The sequence below is a fragment of the Callithrix jacchus genome, chromosome 1 (assembly GCF_049354715.1).
Source record: "Callithrix jacchus isolate 240 chromosome 1, calJac240_pri, whole genome shotgun sequence".
NCBI lineage: Eukaryota > Metazoa > Chordata > Mammalia > Primates > Cebidae > Callithrix > Callithrix jacchus.
In genome coordinates, this window is record NC_133502.1 from 73,867,967 (window position 1) to 73,889,600 (window position 21,634).

The 21,634-nt window shown below is 42.7% G+C and overlaps 1 pseudogene; it reads right to left on the reverse strand.

Moving 5' to 3' along the window:
* Positions 1 to 19,127: 19,127 nt before the first annotated feature.
* Positions 19,128 to 21,124, reverse strand: LOC118153699 (eukaryotic translation initiation factor 4B pseudogene; annotated as a pseudogene).
* Positions 21,125 to 21,634: the final 510 nt, after the last annotated feature.

Here is a 21,634-nt window from a genome sequence, read left to right on the forward strand (position 1 = left end):
CCCAAGTGACCTCTATGTTCCATACATTACGCCTTTCACAGCAAAGTACTTCCAGGGGTAGGAGCCCACTGGCTTTCCCTGGAATCCTGACTGCACGTTCTGTTTAGAACATGGAGGCTCATTTTGAGAAGCTCTTAGTAGTTATCATTCACAAGAAGTTCACAGGTTCCAGCAAATACTGGACAGTACTCAGGGAAAAGAGAAGAGGCAGAGATGGAGACACCTGACCAGTGTGGCCAGAGCATCCTTGGAAGTGCACTGAAAGACGGCGGAGCAAATGCATGTGGTTGGTGGGGAGAGGAGCAACGCTGATGGCAAGGACCCAGTCCAGACAACCTCCCAACTCAGAGAAGGGACTGAATCTAAGAGGAGAAGAGGAGGGATGAGGCTGGGTGCTGAGGGGTACCCACAAGTCAGAAATCACTTGAATCAATGAAATCAGACACCTGTAGATGTGAGCTCAGTTTGTTTATAGGAGAAGCATCACTTGCCATATTTTTGAGAGAAGCTGTTATTTTGGGAAAAAATATCATTGGTGGCTAGATTTAGTTATACCCCTCTGAAAAACATTTTTTAGATGAATTCTATTTAATCCTGATTTTACAGCTTTGTAACAACTTGAGTTGTTTGATTTAGGATGCAGGAAATATATATATATATTCCAACAAAATTCTCCATATGAAGTGCTTCAGACCTAAAACAAAAAATTCCTCCTTGTTTACCATAGACCCAAAAACTTGTCTGGACTTCTTGGGGACCACAAGGACATGGCCCCAATATTTCAACAAACTTTGAAACAAAACTCTCACCCGCCATTCCACCATTACGCCTCCACTCCTTAGATCTTGAACTGAAATTGTGTTCATTCATTCTACAAGTATCTACTCAGGACGTGATATTTGTCAGGTGAGTGATGAGCACAATGGTTGACAGGCAGAGACAAACAATAATTTTTAAAAAATGAATAATAAAGAGTAATGAAGGCCGGGCACGGGGGCTCATGCCTGTAATCTCAGCACTTTGGGAGGCAGAGACAGGCGGATCACCTGAAGTCAGGAGATCAGGACCGGCCTGGCCAACATGGTGAAACTCTGTCTCTACTAAAAATACAAATATTAGGCAGTTGTGATGGCCTCTGCTGAGCTCTCTTTTGTGTTTTAATGTAAGGTTAAGGAGCTCCCGGGCCTTTGGAAATTCTCAACCAAACCAGCTCCCATCATCATGGCTTTCTCCCCTCTCTGCACAGGTGATCAGAAAATCTGCTGCTGCATACAGGACACACAGAGCTCACCTATCTCTGCTCACTCAGGTGCACCTTCAAGGACACCTCCTAGGCAGGCAGAAGTCAACACCACTTGCCACACTCACACTCTAGGACCCAGGACCTGCGCCTGCCCTTGCTACACTCACCAGTCTCCCAGGCTGTCGGCACTGCCCTCAGAAGAGCTCACATGATGATGTGCCCATTGTTTCTCAGGCTCTTGCCAAGAGGTGGCAAGAGGGTTTCCTCTACTCACCTGCCCACTGGGAACAAAACTTTATTTACTTTTTATTGGGGTATAACAGATTTAACATAAACTACCATTTTAATCATTTTTGAGTACAGGATTTATTGGCATTGTTTATTCACATCATTTTCTCACCATCATCAGCCAATCCAGCCCCAGAACTTTCTCATCATCCCAATATCAGACACTGAACACATTAAACACCCAGCTCCCCACTCCCTTCTCCAAGTCCCTTAATTTGAAGTGGAATGAGGATAATATTTTTGAAATTAGAAAGTTCACTTTTTGTTGACTTTCTCCTTGACAATCTTCCCTTGATTTAGTCAGAAGTCCCCACCCCATGGTTTCTGGGACAGATTCCTCCCAGGCCTCAGGAGACTGTGCCCCATCTGCTGATGACGCCATAGTGGGAGGCCCAACAGAACAATCAGGATATCTAGTGTACAGGACAGGATTTTCAGAGGAGAGGAGGGGGTTTCCCAAGAATTCTGGAAGCGTGTTTGGAACTAGAGTCCTGTTTGGGAAGTGCAGTATTTTTCTATCAGTGAAGCACTAAGTATGGGGAGATGCCTTCTGAAGGGGCATCACAGCAGGGGAGAGGAGAGGGAGACAAGCACTGGCTGCACTGATACTCAGGCCTTTGAGCAGTGGGAACAGAGCAGACTGTGTGGTACAAACTCCCCATTGGCAGGTTGTGTGTTTTCTTACCAATTTTTGAGAACTTTTTTTAATATTATGGACAATATTATGGATAATAACCCTTTATGTATCTAATGCATTGGGAAGATATTTTCTCAGTTGATTTGACCTTTCAACTTTGTTTATTGAATGTATTTGCCAGAAATGAATTTACAACTTCTTATGATGTCAAATTGTAATATAGACCTTGAAAACGTCTGGGGATTTTGATCTTGGTTTAAAAGGTATCCTCAGTGCCAAGTTATTTTTAAAATACATTCTTTTAAGTTTTCAATCTAGATACATTTTGTTTTCTTTTGCCCTTAGAAGTTCTTATCCATTTACTTTGGGGTGAGATAGGGAGTAGGAGGTCAACACCTGCTGTGACTGGACACAATTAGGGTCCCCTTCACAAAAAGCACTGGAGGCCCACCTTGTATAAACGGGGGTATAATGCAAAAAATGAGAAGCAAGTCTTCCTCACATATGGTGCCCATGAACAAACACTGCTCCTAGCGGAAGGGGCTCAGTCCCTTGAAGTTAAATTTAAGCTGCTCTCTCCTTATAAAGCCAGAGGCCCCAAACCTCAAAAGTCTGTGCGTGTTGGAGGGTGTGGGGCTGATGAGCCCCATCAGAAAATCCTCATTGAGTTTTCAGGTCTCAGAGGCTGAGGCTCCAGCCCCCGTGTGAGCCCCACAAGAGATCTGCAGAGCCCTCAGGTTGCCTCAGAGCCAGCATCCACGAGCATCTTCCTGCCTTCCAAGAGGAGAGGCCAGTCCCCGAGTGGACCAGGGCTGCTCCCATCAATCACAAGATGCTGGGACCTGGATTCACGTGGAAGGAGAAACCAGGCACTGGGGGCTGAGGGTCCAGCTGCTGCTGGGCTGGGAGTCAGCAGCCTCTCGGTTTCCAGGACTCACCCTCCCTGGCCATGGGCAGTTCCCCGGGCTTTGGGGCAATTTGAGGCAATAAAAGTTTTTATTTCCTCTGGCTGTATTTTCTAGACATATTTTAATGTATGTACAATCATAGAAAATGTTGAATTTTGGTCCTGCTTTTTAAAATATTTTAAGTTAGATTATAACCTAAGATTATCACATAAGTATTTTTCAGTGTTATTAGAAACTTTTCAGAAACATCACTTTTAATGGCTGCAGAATACTATATATAAAAAGGTTGTCATTTCCCAGTTTTCTACTGTGGAACACTAAGGCGTTTTATCCTATTACAAATAAAGCTGAGATCAACATCTGTAGGCATGTTTTTTCCTGTATTTTGAACTGGATGTAAAATGTGTGTTTCGGCTTTTGGCACAATTAAAATCCAAAAAGGGAACAAGAAATCTCATTTTTGTTGCTATTTGCTTTTCTTTTTTTCTCCAGAAAAACAATATTTGAATAATTGGCAGCACACCTGGGTTCTGGTAAGGGCATCTTCTCGTTGCATCTGCACAGGGTGAAGAGCAGGGAGTGAGAAATCAAGCTCTCTTGGGTCTTTTAATGAGGGTACCGATCCCATCAGAAGGCTCCACTCTCATGGCCTAATTACCTTCAAAGGCCCCAGTCCTAATATCACATTGGAGGTTAGGAGGACAACACATGAATTTGGGGAGGAGAACAGAAACATTGAGCCACAGTCCCTCTCAGGCTTTACAGGACTAGCACAAGTTATCAAGCAGGAATGCAGACTCTGCAGCCGCTTTGCAGGGTCAAATTCCCACTTCACTGGGACTGGTGTTCTAAGCCCCTCTGGGGACTTTTGTCATCCCTCATTCTGGCCTAAATCTAAAACATGGCATCCCATTTCATCAACGTCATGCATTCTCACAGGGGCACAAACTGATTTGTGGGGAGGATAAGACAAAAATTGCTAGCTCTGTTTACGTGTAAAGCACAGATAGAGGGTACATGAACAGATACACAGTTTATCTGGGGATAGAGGGTACATACACAGATATACAGTTTATGTGGGGATAGAGAAGACATGCATGGATGTACAGTTTATCTGGGATTAAAGGGGACATGAACAGATACACAATTTTTCTGGAGATAGAGGGGACATGCACAGATATACAGTTTATCTGGGGATAGAGGGGACATGCACAGATATACAGTTTATCTGGGGATAGAGGGGACATGCACAGGTATACAGTTTATCTGGGGATAGAGGGTACATGAACATATATACAGTTTATCTGAGGATAGAGGGGACATGCACAGATATACAGTTTATCTGGGGACAGAGGGTACATGAACAGATAGACACTTTATCTGGGTATTACAATTTCTTTTTGGAAAGGAGTAAATAGATGACAAATGTCTAAAAGTCTCTATAAGAGATAAATAATGGGGAAAAAGAAGCGGTGGAACACTGGTCTGTATTGTGTGGCAAGATAACTACAGGTATTCTCTCAGTGAGACCCGAGGGTTCCTAGGAATGGGGAAGGGGTCAAAGGTGGGTGGGCTCTGGAAGTCTGTGAGTGATGCTGACTGCCCACCACACCCCTCACATGGCCCCCTTTGAGAGGGAACCGTCTTGAACTTTGGGGTCAGGGATGGAAAGTGAAAGAAGACTCTGAAGGTCCTGGATATGGGCCTCTCTGGTTGTCCCTGAGCTTCTCCCAGGGAAGAGCTCAGCTGGTGGAGACCCACTATGCTCCTTGTGTGGGCTCAGAGGAGATGCCCAGGCCCACTCCAAGCCTGAAGTCTCCACTCTGGGAAACTCAGCCAGCAGCTTGCTCATGAGCACATCACGGATGCGCCTTCCTTCCTACTCACCTCGCCTCCCTCCTAGAATCTCTGGGCTGGTGGCGCCTATTGGCGGCATCATTCTACCCCCGAGGCTGGAATCTGGTGCTAGCAAAGCTCAGCTTGTGTGGAACAGAGAGTGATCCCAAGCCAGGGTTACTCCCACCAGCCCCAACAGTAGCCCAGGCAATAAAGATCCCTGCTGACAGGCAGAGGCTCCATTGTGCTCTTTGTAGTCAGTAACCCACCCCTGCACTATCTGAGGTTAGCACGGTCCTGATATTGTCCACCATTGTAGAGTCTCTGCTACCCAGGCTGGATGGAGTACAGTGGTGCCATCTCAGCTCACTGCAACCTCCTCCTCCTGGGTTCAAGCGATTCTCATGCCTCAGCCTCATGAATAGCTGCAATTACAGGTATGCGCCACCATACCCAGCTGATTTTTGTATTTTTAGTAGAGATAGGGTTTCAGCATGTTGGCCAGCCTGGTCTTGAACTCCTGGAAGAGGGAGCTGTCTCTACCTGCTTTGGCCTCTCAAAGTGCTGGGATTACAAGTGTAAGCCACCATGCCCGGCCAACTTTGGCACATTTTGAATTCATGTAAATGGAATCACACAGTATTCATTCTGCAGTGTTTCCTTCTTTCACTCATCTTAATGCCTGTGAAACACATCCATGCTGTGGCCTGTATCTCTAGTTCACACATTTTCATTGCTGAAGAGCATTCCATTGTATGGAGGTACTACAACTCGTTCATTCACATTCCCTTCTTGATGGACATTTGAATTTATTCTATATTTAGGCTATTATAAATAAAGCTGCTTTTAACATTATTTTGCATTTCTGCAGATATGCTTTCATGTCTCTTGCGTAAATACGAAGGAGTGAATTACTGGGTTATAGGGGAGGCGTATAACTTGAACTTAATAAGAAGCTGACAATTTTCCACAGTAGATGTACCATTTGCACTTCCAACCATAACTCCCGTGGATTGGTTTTTTGTCAACATTAGGAAATATCAGCCATTTTAATTGTATTTATTTTAATCGGTGCAGTGCTATTTCAATTTGGTTTTAATTTGTATTTTCCTAATGACTGATGATGTTGGGTCCTTTTCATGTGCTTGCTTGTCACTTGTGTATCTTTTTTGAGAGGCGCCTACTCAAAAGGGAAAAGGGTTTGATCTATGAATTGCAATTCAAAAATAATCACTTGTCTATTTTGAATAAGTTGCCATTTATGTCAGAAAAAAATTCCATGAAGTGTAACTCTATGAGGATAGGAAGGTTGGTAATAATTCCAGCTGCAGACTGACCATCCCCCACTTGTTTTCAAGGCTTCAAAACTCCTTAATCCGATGACAGAGCTCTCGACTATGACCATGCTGTCCTTGGTCTAAGTGCCTTTTGTCCAAGCAAGCATAATGTCCAGTAAGCTTTTATTCAGAGCACTTGGTCACTAAACTCTTATCAGTGGGACCTCACGGTTTAAATGTCACCTCAACTTCTCAGCCTTCCGTTGTAAAACTTCCCTGGGTGATTCTGATTACTTTAACCCATGGCACAAAACCCAGCATCCAACCACCTAAACACGCAGGTTTCCCTACAGAGTGAGGTCAGATGTTATCATCACAAACAAAAGTCGTCTGCTGGTGAGAGGCCTAGGCTATCATCAGCCCTGGCATCTCTGGATGCCCAGTGATGCCCGTCGGTCCTTTTCCAGAATAATGCTTAAAAATAACTCAATAAAATAAAGCACATTTAAAAGTAATAATATATCAAAATATATTATTCTCCCTGCCCAGAATGCACCCTCACACCCCTACCGTGAGGCCTGCTTGCGGAAGAGGAGAGATCTGGAACATCTATTCAAGAATGTTCATTATGGGATCTTGCTGTGGGGCAGAGATGCTGAGCTAAACTCTGAAACACAACATGGAAAAGTAGGAATTTATCTCCTAGGAGTAGGATGGGGGTCAGTGGATTGAAAATTACTCAGAAGAAACATCAGGGCTGGGAGGGGCTTTTGGTTTAACTGATGTAAGAGGATTCTTGCTGAAGACAAAGCAGGGTGACCAGATATCACCTGGGGGTGGTGGAGGATAAGGAACCTGATCCAGTATCGAGGGTGGGGCTCCCGGCTAAACTGACTTAGCAGGATTCTTGCTAAAACTGGACAATGCAGACAGGAACATGTGGGTTCAAAAGTCAGACATAGTTGGAAAAGAGTTCGGGAAAACCTGAGTAGAGCTGGGTTGAGGAGACATTCTTTGTCACATCCCTACTGGGCCTCCCAGAACCCGTCTCTGACTTGATTCTCAAAACCTCCTGTTTGTAATTCATAATGGATGGTATAACATGTGCAGCAGGGAGTCCCACGGGATCTTCTGATTTCAAACTGCATCCAAGAGCAAAGGGCCACTCATCCTACCAGAGTGAGCCGCTTTCCCAACAAGACTTGTGAAGGGCGACCCCAAACTTGTTCCACCTCCCAGGCCCCAAAGGAGGACTGTGAGGAGGGTGCAAGGAGATCTCTTTGAAGCAGCTGTGGAGATACTTCACCTGTCACCTTTCCCTGTGGGGACTGGCGTGTTTTCCCCAGTTCATGCCAAATGAGGATGATTGGAGAGAATCTTCTGAAAAGCTGAACATATGTGCTCTGGAGCTGGTGCCTGACTCTGGCTTGGTGAAATTTCAGTATCAGAAGCTGCCTAGAGCTTTCTGGGAGGACAGAGTGGGAGAGACAGAGTGACTTGTATCCTGAGAGCAGATGGACAACTCAGGCATGAACCACAGAGGACCCTGGGGGCCTTGCCAGCAGCAGGGCCCGGGACAACCCCAGGTCGTGTCTGCTTCTGCTAGGGTCAGAGGATACAGGACCATAGGGACTGTCTTCTGAGAACCCGCAGGAGCTCCCAATGGGAAAAGAGGGTCAGATAAGCTCACCGAGACAGAAAGTAGAATGGCAGTCACCAGGGGCTAGGGGGAGAAAGGGAACAGGGAGGTGTTTAATGGGTACAGCGTTTCAGTTTAGGAAGATGAAGTTCTGGGGATGGATGGTGGCAGCAGTTTTACAAAAATGTGAATGCACTTTAATGCCATTCAACTGTAACTTTAATGTGGCTAAGATGGTCAGTTTTATGCCATGTATATTTTATCACAATTTTAAAAAGAAAGAGAATCCAAGTGTTGGCATCTGCTGTCCAGCAGGCACCAATGTCCAGCTGAAATGTTACCCACCATCCTGGCCATCCCTGGAGACCAACACAGGGAATGGGCAAGAGGAAAAAGAAGGTTAGGACTCACCCCTTCCTCAGATTCTGAGGGTCTGGCCGGGAGCCGCCATGGCTGGAGGTGCCTTGCCCCAGATGAGAGTGGAAGTCTTAGGTTTAGATTGGGCTGGACGATCAATATCTGATCATTAGACAGGGGAATGATAACCAGAGATGACCATAATGGTTAATCCTGATCATGCCTGAGGTGCTTTCTGGAACCTGAGAAGGGAGTCACATTTGACATGTGCTGTGTAAGGGAAAAAGTCTATTTCGTAATTCTGCCCAAGTCCTGCTTAGTCATACATACATGACTATGGGTTGTTTTTTTTAATTACAACAAAGAATATTTCAAACAAAATAAAGGCAAGGCTAACTGGGGAAAACGTTACTCAAGCTGTAACAGAGTTAATAGGGACAACATATCAAGAACTTTTACAAACTTATAATAAAAGTGAAATAACAGAAAAAAGTGAATGAGTCCTATTCATAGTCAATATACAGAGCAGTGAATGCAAATGATTGATAAGCATGTTTTTTTAAAATACCAACTCTTATATGGAAGCATGGAAAAGTAAATGAAAATAAATAATTACATCAATTTTAGTTTATCATATTGAAAAAAAATCATCATATTAATATTATCCACAATTGGTGAGGAGGTAAAGGAGAGAGCATTTTATGTGTTGTTTTTTATATTTTCCCATCCACACACATGTGCACACATGCATCTGTTCCATTTCTGCTCATATAGTCTGCAGAAATGAAGTCATTTGCACAGGCCATATGTACAATTAGACATAGTCCAGCACAAAATTGCAAGTCCACCAACAGGGAAAAGTTTAAATAAGTTGATTACACACCTAACATAGAGAATCATTCAGATATTAAACATGTTGAGTTAGATCCACGTTTGTTGAATTATAGGGATGCCTGTGCCATGAAATAAGGAAATAAGTGGACAAATATATAAATATAACAGTGGGCCAGGTGTGGTGTCTCATGTCTGTAATCCCAGCACTCTGGGAGGCTGAGGAGGGAGGATAACTTGAGGTCAGGAGTTTGAGACCAGCCTGGCCAATATGATGAAATCCTGTATCTACTAAAAATACAAAAATTAACCAGGTGTGGTGGCAACTGCCTGTAATCCCAGTTACTTGGGAGGCTGAGGCAGCAGAATTGCTTGAAACCCAGGAGGTGGAGGTTGCAGTGAGCCGAGATCATGCCACTACACTCCAGCCTGGGAGACGAGAGTGAAACTCCATCTCAAAAAAATTAAAATGAAAAATAAATAAATATCACAATGAAGAAGGGGAGATATTTATGGTCCCTGTTTATGTGTGTGTACATTTGTATCTGAGAGCCTGGCCATGCAAAAGTTGTGTAACATACACACCAGGCCCTCAATACTGGTTCCATGATTGTCTTAGTAGGACGGGGAAAAAGGAGGCAATACATAAAGTATTAATAAATATTAAGTAAAATAGTCAATTGTAATGTCTATTTAGTGTATTATTCACATATATAAAAATGAATATGTACAGTATTTAGAGGCAAGCACAGGAAGAGGAAAAACATTGATTTGATTAAAGGATATCATTGTGGACTTTTAGGGCTTCAATATTTTAAAATAAATTTTATTTTGGAATAATTTTAGATTTAATAGACAAGTTACAAGATATTACAGACTTCTCATATGCCCTTTACTAACTTTCCCCCATCATTTATATCTGATATGTTCATGGTGCTTTTGTGAAAACAGAAATTGACATTGGTACATTACTATTAACTAAACTGTGGATTTTATTTGCAGTTCATCAGGTTTTTTGTTTTGTTTTTTTGTTTGTTTTGTTTTTTGAGACAGTCTCACTTGGTCACCTAGGCTGGAGTACAGTTGCGCAATCTCTGCTCACTGCAACCTGTGCCTCATGGGTTCAAGCCATTCTCCTGCCTCAGCCTTCCGAGTAGCTGGGACTACAGGTGCATGCAACCACACCTGGCTAATTGTTGTATTTTTAGTAGAAATGGGGTTTCACTATGTTGGCCAGGCTGGTCTTGAACTCCTGACCTCCTGATCCACCTGCCTCAGCCTTCCAAAAGGCTGGGATTACAGGTATGAGCCACCACGGCTGGCTGGATTTTATCAGTTTTTGAAATTGTGTCCCGTTTTAGTTCCAGGATCCAGTCCAGGGCACCACTCCCTGCCCTGCTATGGTGTCATGATACTGATGGCTTGTTGTGTAGTCATGTTAGTGTGGTTTTTTAACACTTAATTGGGCTATGTTTTTGTAGTTGCTTCTTTGCCTTAAGGACTTTAATTTTTACTTTGATGCAAGTTTGCAGTAAGGTAAAAAATGTTTTTAATGACTTTATTGCTAAGTGGAATATTTTTGCACAACACTTAGAGTCTTTCTTAAGGTGCTCAAATCTCCCTGTCTAACTAGGTGTGTCTTTCTCCCTTTTTCTCTCTTCCTTCTTGATGCTTCAGCCACTTGGGATCCATTGCCATGTGCGGATGCCCTATTCTCCTTTTCCACCTCGCCCACATTGGTTCCAAATTCATCAAAGTTTCGCCTCATTTCCTGCCAAGGTCCTAGGCCATGCTTTCCCACGTCTTTTGGTTACTGATCAGTTTTTCTGTGCCCCCCAGCTGGCCCATTCCTCTTCCATAGAGCTCAAACTAGCAACCATGCAACTGTAAGTCCTACCACCATTTGTGTGTGTGTGCATATGTGTGTGTGTGCATGTGTGTGTGCATGTGTGCATGTGTGTGTGTGTGTGTGTGTGTAGGAGTGATCTGCTCCTGGCCCAGGAGCACATGACACAGATGCTGTGTGTTCATCTCCATACCCCGTGGCTCCCAGCTAAGTGTCTTGAACCTGCATGATGGAAAAAAGAAAGAATACAAGGAAGAGAAGAGGAAGAGAATAATCAAGTTAAGTCTATCTCTCAAGTGACCTTCCTTTTACTGGCATTCTTCCTCAGTCAGCTCTGAGTCCTGAAGGGACTTTATGTTATTGGAATGGTGGGTGGAAAAGAAACATATTTCTGGGCAACATGTCTGTGAAAATAACTAATATTCATAGCAGTGTTATTTGCAGTTGCCAAAAGGTAGGAGAAAGCCAAGTGTCCATCATCTGATGAATAGAGTCACAAAGTGCCTATCCATAAAATGAGAAATAGCCTAAAAATGAAGGAAATCAGCCTGGCACGGTAATCCCAGCACTTAGAGAGGCCAAGGTGGGTGGATCGAGAGGTCAGGAGTTCTTGACCAGCCTGGCCAATATGGCAAAACCTCGCCTCTACTAGAAACACAAAAATTAGTCAGGCATGTTGGCATGCACCTGTAGTCCCAGCTACTTGGGAGGCTGAGGCAGAAGAATCACTAGAACCTGGGAGGTGGAGGTTGCAGTGAGCCAAGATTGTGCCACTGCACTCTAGCCTAGATGACAGAGTGAGACTCTGTTAAAAAAAAAGGAAATCATGTCACGTGCTGCAACATAAATAAGCATCAAGGGCATTATGCTAAGTGAAACAAACCAGACACAAAAGGACAACTGCTGCCTGATTTCACTCTTGGGAGGACCCTGGAGAAGTCCAAGTCATGGAGGCACAAAGTAGAATCTCGGTTTCCATGGCCTGCAGGAGGAGGAATGGGGATGAGTGTTGAATGAATACTGCGTTTTTGTTTGGGATGACAAAAAAAAGTTCGGAAAACTGTTAACAGTGACGATTGTACAACATTATTAATGTACCTAATGCTGCTGAACAGTATACTTGAAAATGGGGAAGAAGGTAAATTTTATGTTATGTAAAATCTTTATCATAATTTAAGAGAAAAGAAAACAAGTAAAATGTGTATGAAAACAATATTTTGAAACTGGTTTACAAGGTGACTAAGTGCTCTCTTCCTGTCCTCCTTTGCAATTGAAAACAGAAAATTAGTCATTTAAAGTCTGTTGTCTGTGCACCCTAGGAGGGTGGAGACATGAAGCCAGAGCAGGAGACTGCTGCGTTTCCATTTGTGCCACAACAACTAGAAGGAAGTGACAGAAATGACAGCAAACAATGGAGTGAAAAGCTCTTGAAAAAGGTACATTAGAGCTCCAAAGTTTGGGGAATACAATGAAAGAAAAATCGTAACTGTTCCCTGTGTGCCAGGCTAGTGGAGACAAAAGGGCCTCCCTCTGCCCTGTGTGCCTGGATGATGATCAATTCATCTCAGGAAGGGACAGCTGCCCTTGAACCTTCAGAGGAAGGCAACAGAGTGCCTCACCACAGGCTGTGTCCTAGGGACATGCACACAGCCATTTATCAGCACTGGAACAATTTATGAATAGCTGGCAATTCATAAAAGGAGCCACTTGATATATTTTTTTAGAGCCTAGCCCCATTTAAAAAATAAATAAGAAGTAGCAAAGTAGATGAAGGAAGAAATAGGATGTCTCATGGGCCATGTATGAAATGCACACAGTAATTGGTACATAATACAGGTCTATATTACTACTTAACAAATTTTAGTGGTTTGAAACAACACACTTTTAGACTCTCTCAGTTTCTGAGTGTCAGGAATCCAGGTGTGGCCTCACTGGGTGGTTTGGCTCAGGGTCTCAGCATTGCAGTCTGTACATTGATGGATCTGCATCCATCTCGAGATTTGTGGAAGGGGCAAATCTGCTGACAAGCTCACTCATATGGCTAAGAACAGGATGACATTCTTTGCAGATGTTAGGTGGAGGGTCTCAGATTTTCATGGTCTGCTGGCTCGAACTGTGTGTCCCTTGGCAAGGGGTGTTTGTACTGAGAGAACCTCACACTGTGACCTTCTACAGCATTATAGCATAAAACAAGAGAGGGTGAGCCAGCCAGAATGCAGTCTTTCTGTAAACGTCATCATGAATGTGACATCCCACCACTTTTGCCATATTGTCTCAGTTAGAAGCAAGTCACTGGGTCCCACCCTCAATGGGTATTATTCACTGATACTCAAGATGCATTTGGTAATACTCAAGCAGATGGTATTATTACCAGGGCTGTGAACACCAAAGGTACTGGGACCCTTTTAGAAGCTTCCTACTACAATTATGAGAAGAAATACACTAGCCCCACATTGCTGGAAACAGGCTTACAGGGAGTTAGAGCAAGTTGGGATGTGCCTTGGGACTTGGCTTCCCTCTTTTCTGACAAGGATCCTCTCCATGAATGTGATGTCACCTCTTTGATGGGTGGAGGGAGGCAGACAGCAGGGGCAGATCAGGGCTTCTGTCAGTACGGTCCTACTGAGGGAGCCCTTTCCTTTCTTCAGGGAGTAGTAACCAGATGCAGGTCTTCATATTCATCAAGAGCTGGAATCCTGGTTTCTGAGGGTGGCCCTGGAGCACTTCTGGGGAAATGGGTGAAGGAGACAAGTGGAGAAGGGATGACCACAGCCCACCATCCTTAGGGTGGTGCCCCTGAGTGAGGTGTCCATGCTCTCATGTTCTGTCACCTGGTGGGCACAGCCAGGGGCAGTAGATGCCTACACATGATGCCTTATGAAGAGGCACAGCTGTGGAATGCTCCCTGTGGGCCATGCATGCTGCATAGGCTCTGCGTGCTTCACTTCACTTCACCCCCACAAGAGCACATTAGAGAGGTTACTATTCTGCCTCCAGTTTTAAATTTGGGGGAAACTGAGGTTGTGAGATGGAGCCATCTGCTGCAGCACACGGGACCAGTGGGTGGCCACATCCAGATTTCCATGCTAGTCATGATGACTAATTACTTCTAAGTTATTCTTTTTCAAAGTTCTTTTAGCTGTACTAGTTTTCCTTTTGTCTTTCTGTACTCATTTTAGAACAATGTCTCAATCTACAGAAGTCCTACATAGAGTATGAAATAAATTATTTAAACCTATACATCAATTTGAGAAGAATTGACAGACTCACTCTTTTCTGTCTTTGAATCTATAATTAAATCAATGATATTTCTATTTATTTATTTAGATCTTTGATTCTTGTATTAGCATTCTGCAATGCCACTTCTATTTATACTTCGTTAGATTTTTACCTTAGTATTTCATTTCTTTTAGCTATTGTGAATGGTATCATATTTTAATTTCTGTGTTCACATGTTCCCTTCTAGGGTACAGAAACACAGCTGAGTTTTGTATGTTTAATTTTTATCCTGAAATATTGCTGAGCCCACTCATTAGTTTAGGTGTGCTTTTGTAGATTCTTCAGGATTTTGTGAGAAGACAATCAAACCATTTAGAAGTAGGAGTAGTTTTATTTCTTTAATTGCATTCTGTTTTCTATTACTTTTTTTTTTTTTTTGCCTTAGTGCACTGGTTAAAATGTAGCACTATATTCACTAAGAATAATGACAACAGAAATCTCTGCGTGGCTCCAAGTCTTAGGGGGAAAGCATTCACGCCATGCAGTATGAAGCGAGCTGTGGTTTTACAGACACTCTTTGTGAAGGTGAGGAAGTTTCTCCCTTATTACTATTATTACTATTTTCTAACAGTTTTCTTTTTGCTTTCTCCCTCTCTCTTTTTTAAAATGAATCAGTATTGCATTGCCAAATGCTTTTTCTACATCAGTTGATGTCATCGGGTGATTTTTCATGTGGTCAGTTACAACACAGTTCCCAACTTGCAATAGTGTGACTGAACATTTTCCCATTTTTTGACTCTACAATAGTACAAAAGCAGTATGTATTTATGGGAACTATGCTTTGGGTACCCATACAACCATTCTATTTTTCATTTTCAGTAAAGTTTTCAGTAAACTATGTGAGACATTTGGTACTTTATTATAAAAGAAGCTTTGTGTTAGATGATTTTTCCCAACTACAGGCTAATGGAAGTGTTCTGAGCACAGCCACGGTAGGCGAGGTGAAGCCGTGATGTTTGGTAAGTTAGGCATATTAAATGCATTGTTGACTTAACAATATTTTCAACTTGTGAATGGGTTTATTGGGCCATAACCTCACAGTAAGCTGTAATCCCAGAATTCTGAAGCCACCACACCCAACTGTTTTTTTTTAATCATTATTATAAAATGACCCTCCCTATGTCAAATAAGTATTTTTTTTCTCTGAAGTCTGCTTTATATGATATTAATGTAACCACTACTGCTTTAATATTTGCCTAACGTAAGCCATTCTATTCTTTTATTTCCATATGTCTATATCATCTATTTGAAGTGCACACAACTTCTTCTATATAGCATATAATTGATGATGCAGTTAATTCATCTCATCCTTTTTTCCCTTTTTATTGATCTATTTAGACCATCGATATTTAAAGTCATCATTGTCATGTTAGGGATTTAAGTCATTTTATTTTTTTCTCTGTTTGTTTTCTCAGTTCCTTTCTCTTTTTTCCTCTGCCTTTCTGTGTGTCACTCAAACATGTTTTTAAAGATTTTATTTTAACTTTATTATTGTGTTTTTCAGTTTATCTCGATATACTCATTCAGTAATTGTGCTAGGTTTACATTATATACACATGTCTTGTCAGAGTCTACTGGTGTTGCCTTTTTACTGTTTCAAACGACGTTTAGAAATCTTACAAACTCCGGAGAATGATCCAAGATGGCCGATCACTAACATCTCGGGATTGCAGCTCTCAATGAAAGCGCAGAGAACTAGAGGACGCCACACTTTCAGACAAATTCTGGTCACTCACAGAGCAGAAGATTCCCAGTGGAGGAGCCACACGGGTCGCCAGCACGGCTCTTGTGACCAGCGCAGCGGTTTCGCCAGCACCTCGGCGCGGCAGCTCTTGGAGCAGAGTAAACAGGGCTGGCTCCCCTTCTGACCAAGGTTTGGAGGCACCACACGGGTCCCCAGCACGACTCTTGAGGCCAGCGCAGCGGTTGTGATGGCACCTCGGCGCGGCAGCTCTAGGCGCAGAGTAAACAAGACTGGTTCCCCTTCTGACCGAGGTTTGGAGCCCCGGGAAGGCAGAGGCGCCTATTATGGATGGACACAAGAAGGAAGCCAGACAGGAGAATCCTGGGAAGAAAAGCACCATCAATCTTAACGCAGCTGTTCTGGCCCTGGGAACTAACAACTTGGACGTCCACTCAAGAGACATAATCTGAAAGTAGGTAATTTCAAAGATGACAGGAGGATAAATTTACAATGATGGGAAGAAACCAGTGTAAAAAGGCTGAGAACGCCTCTCCTAAAGATGATCACAGTTCCACATCAACAATGGAACAAGGCTTGATGGAGAACAAGTGCATCCCAATAACAGAATCAGGCTTCAAGGAATGGATAATAAGAAACTTCTGTGAGTTAAAAGAACACATTGTAGCCCAACGTAAAGAAACTAAGAACTTTGAAAAAAGGTTTGACGAAATCCTATTGAGAATAGACAACTTAGAGAGGAATATAAGTGAATTAATGGAACTGAAGAATACAATACAGGAACTCCGAGAAGTATGCACAGGTTTAAACACTTGAATTGTTCAAGCAGAAGAAAGGATAACAGAGGTCAAAGTCCAACTTAATGAAATAAAACAAGAAGACAAGATTAGAGATAAAAGGATCAAAAGGAATGAGCAAAGTCTCCAAGAAATGTGGGACTATGTGAAAAGACCAAATTTACGTTTGATAGGTGTACCTGAATGCGACGGAGAGAATGAATCCAAGCTGGAAAATACCCTTCAGGATATTCAGGAATATTTTCCTAAACTAGCAAAGCAGGTCAACATTCAACCCCAGGTAATACAGAGAACACCACAAAGATATTCCTCAAGAAGAGCAACCCCAAGGCACATAATTGTTAGAATCACCAGGGTTGAAATGAAGGAGAAAATACTGAGGGCAGCCAGAGAGAAAGGTCAGGTTACCCACAAAGGCAAGCCAATCAGACTTACAGCAGATCTCTCAGCAGAAACTCTACAAGCCAGAAGAGAGTGGGGGCCAATATTCAGCACCCTCAAAGAACAGAACCTTCAGCCCATAATTTCATTTCCAGCCAAACTAAGCTTCACAACTGAAGGAAAAATAAAATCTTTTATAAACAAGCAAGTACTCAGCGATTTTATTACCACCAGGCCTGCTTTACAAGAACTTCTGAAAGAAGCATTACACACAGAAAGAAACAACCAGTATCAGCCTTTCGAAAAATATACCAAAAAGTAAAGAGCACCAACATAAAGAAGAATTTACATCAATGAATGGATAAAACAGCCAGTTAACATCAAATGGCAGTAACCCTAAATTTAAATCAACTAAATCCCCCAATCAAAAGACACAGTCAAAACCCAATGGCATGTTACATCCAGACTTGTTTCACATGCAAGGATACACAAAGACCCAAAACAAAGGGATGGAGAAAGATTTATCAACCAAATGGAGAGCAAAAATAAATAAATAAATAAATAAAAAGCAGGAGTTGCAATTCTTGTATCGGATAAAATAGATTTTAAAGCAACAAAGATATAGTGGTAAAAGGATCAATGCAACAACAAGAGCTAACGATCCTAACACCCAGATACATAGAGACTTAGATTCAATGAGACAGAAAATTAATAAGGATATCAAGGACTCGAACTCAGATCTGGAACAAGTAAACTTAATAAATATTTATAGAGCTCTCCACTACAAATACACAAAATATACATTCTTGTCAATACCACATCACACCTACTCATAGGTTTAAATGAAACATTGATTGGCCATTATTAATACCCTTTTTTTTTCAGAATAAAGCAATATTTCCATTCACCCTCCCTCTTTCTCTTCCTCTTTCTTCCTCTCCTTTACTCATTTTTTTTCTTTCCTTCTCTCAAAAAAAGAAAAAAAAAAAAAGAAATCAACTTGTAAACGTCTAGATCCAGGTCAGCAATGTCTCTCTCATTGCTTGATTTCCTTCCTTCCCTTCCCTATCTCCCTCCCTCCCTCCCTCCCCCTTTCCTCCCTTCCTTCCTTCCTTCATCTCTTCCTTCCTCCTTCCCTTCCTCCTTCCCTCCCTTCCTAAAAAAAAAGAAAGGAAAAAAGAAATCTTAAAAACTCCTCTCACCACTTGCTCATGATTGTCTTACATATTTCCTCTATATTTACTTAGAACCATGTCAAACAGGGTTATAAGTTCTGCTTGAATTGTCAGACATAATTTTAAAGACTTAAGAACAGGAAGGCAGCCTATTTTATTTAGCCATATTTTTGCTCATTGTTTTCTTCCTTCTTTCCTGATGTTCCAAAGTTCTTTTATTGTTTCCTTCCTGTATGGAGAACTTCCCACAGCCATTCTTTTGGGGTATGTCTGATCTCAACTAATGAGCTTAGTTTCCTTCTTCTAAGGCTGTCTTGACTTCAATCATGTATGGAATCCATTCACTTATATAATTTACATAGCAAATGTAGGATTCTGGGTTTACAATTCTTTTCTTTCAGCACTTGAAAAACACAGTCCTCCTTCCTTCCGGCTTCCATGGTTTCCAATGAAAAGTCCATTGTCATTATAATTTTTTAGAACCTGCCATATTTTCGCCTACAGATAGGTTTAATTTCTCTGTCATTGCTTTCAAGATATACTCTTTATCTTCAGTTTTCAGATATTGGACTATGATGTGTCTTGTGGTAGATTTATTTGAGTTTATTTTGTTTGGGATTTAATCAGCCTCTCAAATCTGTGGGTTTATGATTTGTCCCTGAGACTCCCTTCATTTTTTTTTTTTTAAGTCTTCTTTCTTTGTCTCTCAGATTGGGCTTTTTATATTGTTCTTTCCTCTACTTCACTGATTCTTTCCTGTAGCCCCTCCATCTGCCGTTGAGTCCTCCCACATATATATTTTTAATGGTTACTGTGTTTTCCAGTTCTAAAATTTCCATTTGATTATTTTTTACGCCTCTTAGTTCTTTGCTGAGACTTTCTATTCGTTCATGGTTTTTCAGCATGTTCATAATCACTCACTGAAGCATTTTTATGATGATTGCTTTTTTTATATTTTTTCCAGGAGATGGTGAGTTTTATTTTGTCTTGTCTGGATAGAGGCTTGATTTGCTCTCGAATGTTCCAGGGTGGAGAGAAATTAGGAGAAAGCACAGGATGTTGAGGTCTATTTGGCATAATCTTCTCCCTTGTTTTCATCTTCACCATCAACGGACAGAGCAGGATACTTGCTCGCAGAATTGAACATGGAAGCTGGATTTTCCTCAGGCTTCTTTGGCTCAGGTGCAGATCTGGAGTCTTGATCCTTTTCGCCATCTTTCCGATCTGACTCCTTCCAGTGGTCTTTGTTCACTCCGTCTCCTGGACCACGGCTAGAGTTCCCAGTTTGGCCTTTTGGGAGGTTCATCCCATCTATTTTATTTTCATCTTTCCTGGCTGGTCCTTCCTCAGATGGTTGAGCTGGAGCCACTTTGCCCCCACCACTTGTAGTGGATTGCTGCTCTGTATCTGAGCTCTGAGATCGAGCAGGAGCGTTAAAACTTCACTCCACCCAAGCATTCTCCTTTGGTGGAGGGGCTGGCATTAACTTTAGGGGCTTGATCAGTTTTGGGAGGTTTAGAAGTTGGAGAGTGACAATCTTCCTCCTTACTGAGTGTTTCATTTTCTAGAGACTTCTCACTCTCTCTCCTTCATGCATCCCGGTCTGACTTAACTTCTGCCAGATGTGAAGGAGGTCCCAGTCTGCGACGACCCACTTCTTGTCCTCGACCGTTCCTGAGTTTCTTCACTCCGCCAGCTTGGGTGTCTCTCCCGAGGCCGTCTTTGTAGTTTTGGCTCATCCAGCTGACGCTGCAGCTTCTCTTGTTCCTTCTGCAGCCGTTCTTCTACTTCTCTTTCTCTAGCAGCTGTGTCAACGGGTTTTGCCCCTCCAAAGATAGAAGCAGCTCAACTGGACTGGGAGGTACTAGCAGAGAAATCATCTTACTTAGGAGTACTCCAAGGCTTTAGATTCAGTTTGGGTCTGTGGGGCAGACTTCTATCATCACGCCTATAATCATCCCAAGAATAATCATCTCTGGAGCTCCATGACCGATTATCCCGTCTGTAATATCGGTCTTCAAAGCGGTCCCCGCCTCCTCTGTAGTCATCATCCCTGCGGTATCCACTGCCAAATGCTCTTCTGCCACTGCCTATCCAGGAGTCATAGCCTCTATCATAGTCTCTGCTGCCTCAGTCATCATAGCGATCCCGGCCACCATATCGATCCATATCCTGGCGAGGGCCATCCCGGTACCCATCCCAATACCCATCGCGATATCCGTCTGAATCACAACGATCTCGATACTTGTCTCCAAAGCTATCATCACCTTTTCTAGGCAGGTAGTCATCAAAGCTGTCTGTGGCAGGACGAGCCCTCCAGTCTGTATCTGTTTTGTCAGAATCCCGATTTCTATCACGGCCAAAAGAACGATCATCCCTGTCTTTATCCTGTGCTTGATCAGCAACGTCCACTCAAATTCTCCTGTTACCTAGAGACTCTTCATTGAGACTCAGGGCACCAACCAGGGAATCCAGGTCCTCAAATTTAGCATAACCAAAACCTTTCAACCTCTCTGGATTGCTGGGTTCATGTGGTAAACACACTGCACTGATATTTAATCCTCTGAAGAATTCCTTAATTGACTCTTCTGTCACACTCCTAGAAAAGCAGTGTAGGGTGGCTATTTGGGAAGACCGCTCCGGCCAATATTGGGTTCCTGAGCAGCCGGTGGAGCAGTGGGAAGGATGGAACGGTCAATTGGAGGCGCCCTATACACATCGTCAGCATTACTGTGCCAAGTTGTTGAAACATCTCCTTCCAGGTCATCTGTTTCATCAGCCCAGCTGACTGGTTTAGAAACATTGGTGCTTCCTCCACCAGTTCCCCCATCCTCAGCCAGAAAGTCTGTAAGGGAGATAGTCTACCCCTTCTTATTCTTCTTTTGTGCTGAGGCCGCCATGTTGGGAGAGGGAAAGAGAATGCAAAGGGATGACTGCTTTCAAATATGTGTTGGAGAATTCTAACATTTCTGTCATGTTGGCGTTGGAATCTTTTGTTTGTCCTTTTCATTTACTTTGAAGTTTTCCTGGTGCTTGGTATGATGAGTGATTTTTTATTGAAAACTGGAAATGTGGGTTTTGTGGTATGAGAAGTTGAATCTTATTTAAGCTTTTGGTGTTAGTTGTCTTTTTATTACACCACTCTAGGAGGAAAAGGAGGGGTGGGGAATTTGCAGGTGCATCTTCCCAAAGGGGTTGGAAGTCTACACTTCTTACTTATTTTCTTATTTTTTGCTGGCATGGATGGGGTTTGTGCCACAGCTTTTTGGTAGAATTTGGCTAACAGTTGAGCATTTATTGTCTAAAATTTTCTTTTTTTTGCTGGGCTGTGTCTCCCCTTGTCCTTTGGCTAGAGACAGCAGGCATCTGCTAAGGTACTGTTTTTGTCTATGCTTTCTTCTGCTTCAACTCAGAGTTACACGAGGCAAAAAGAAGACC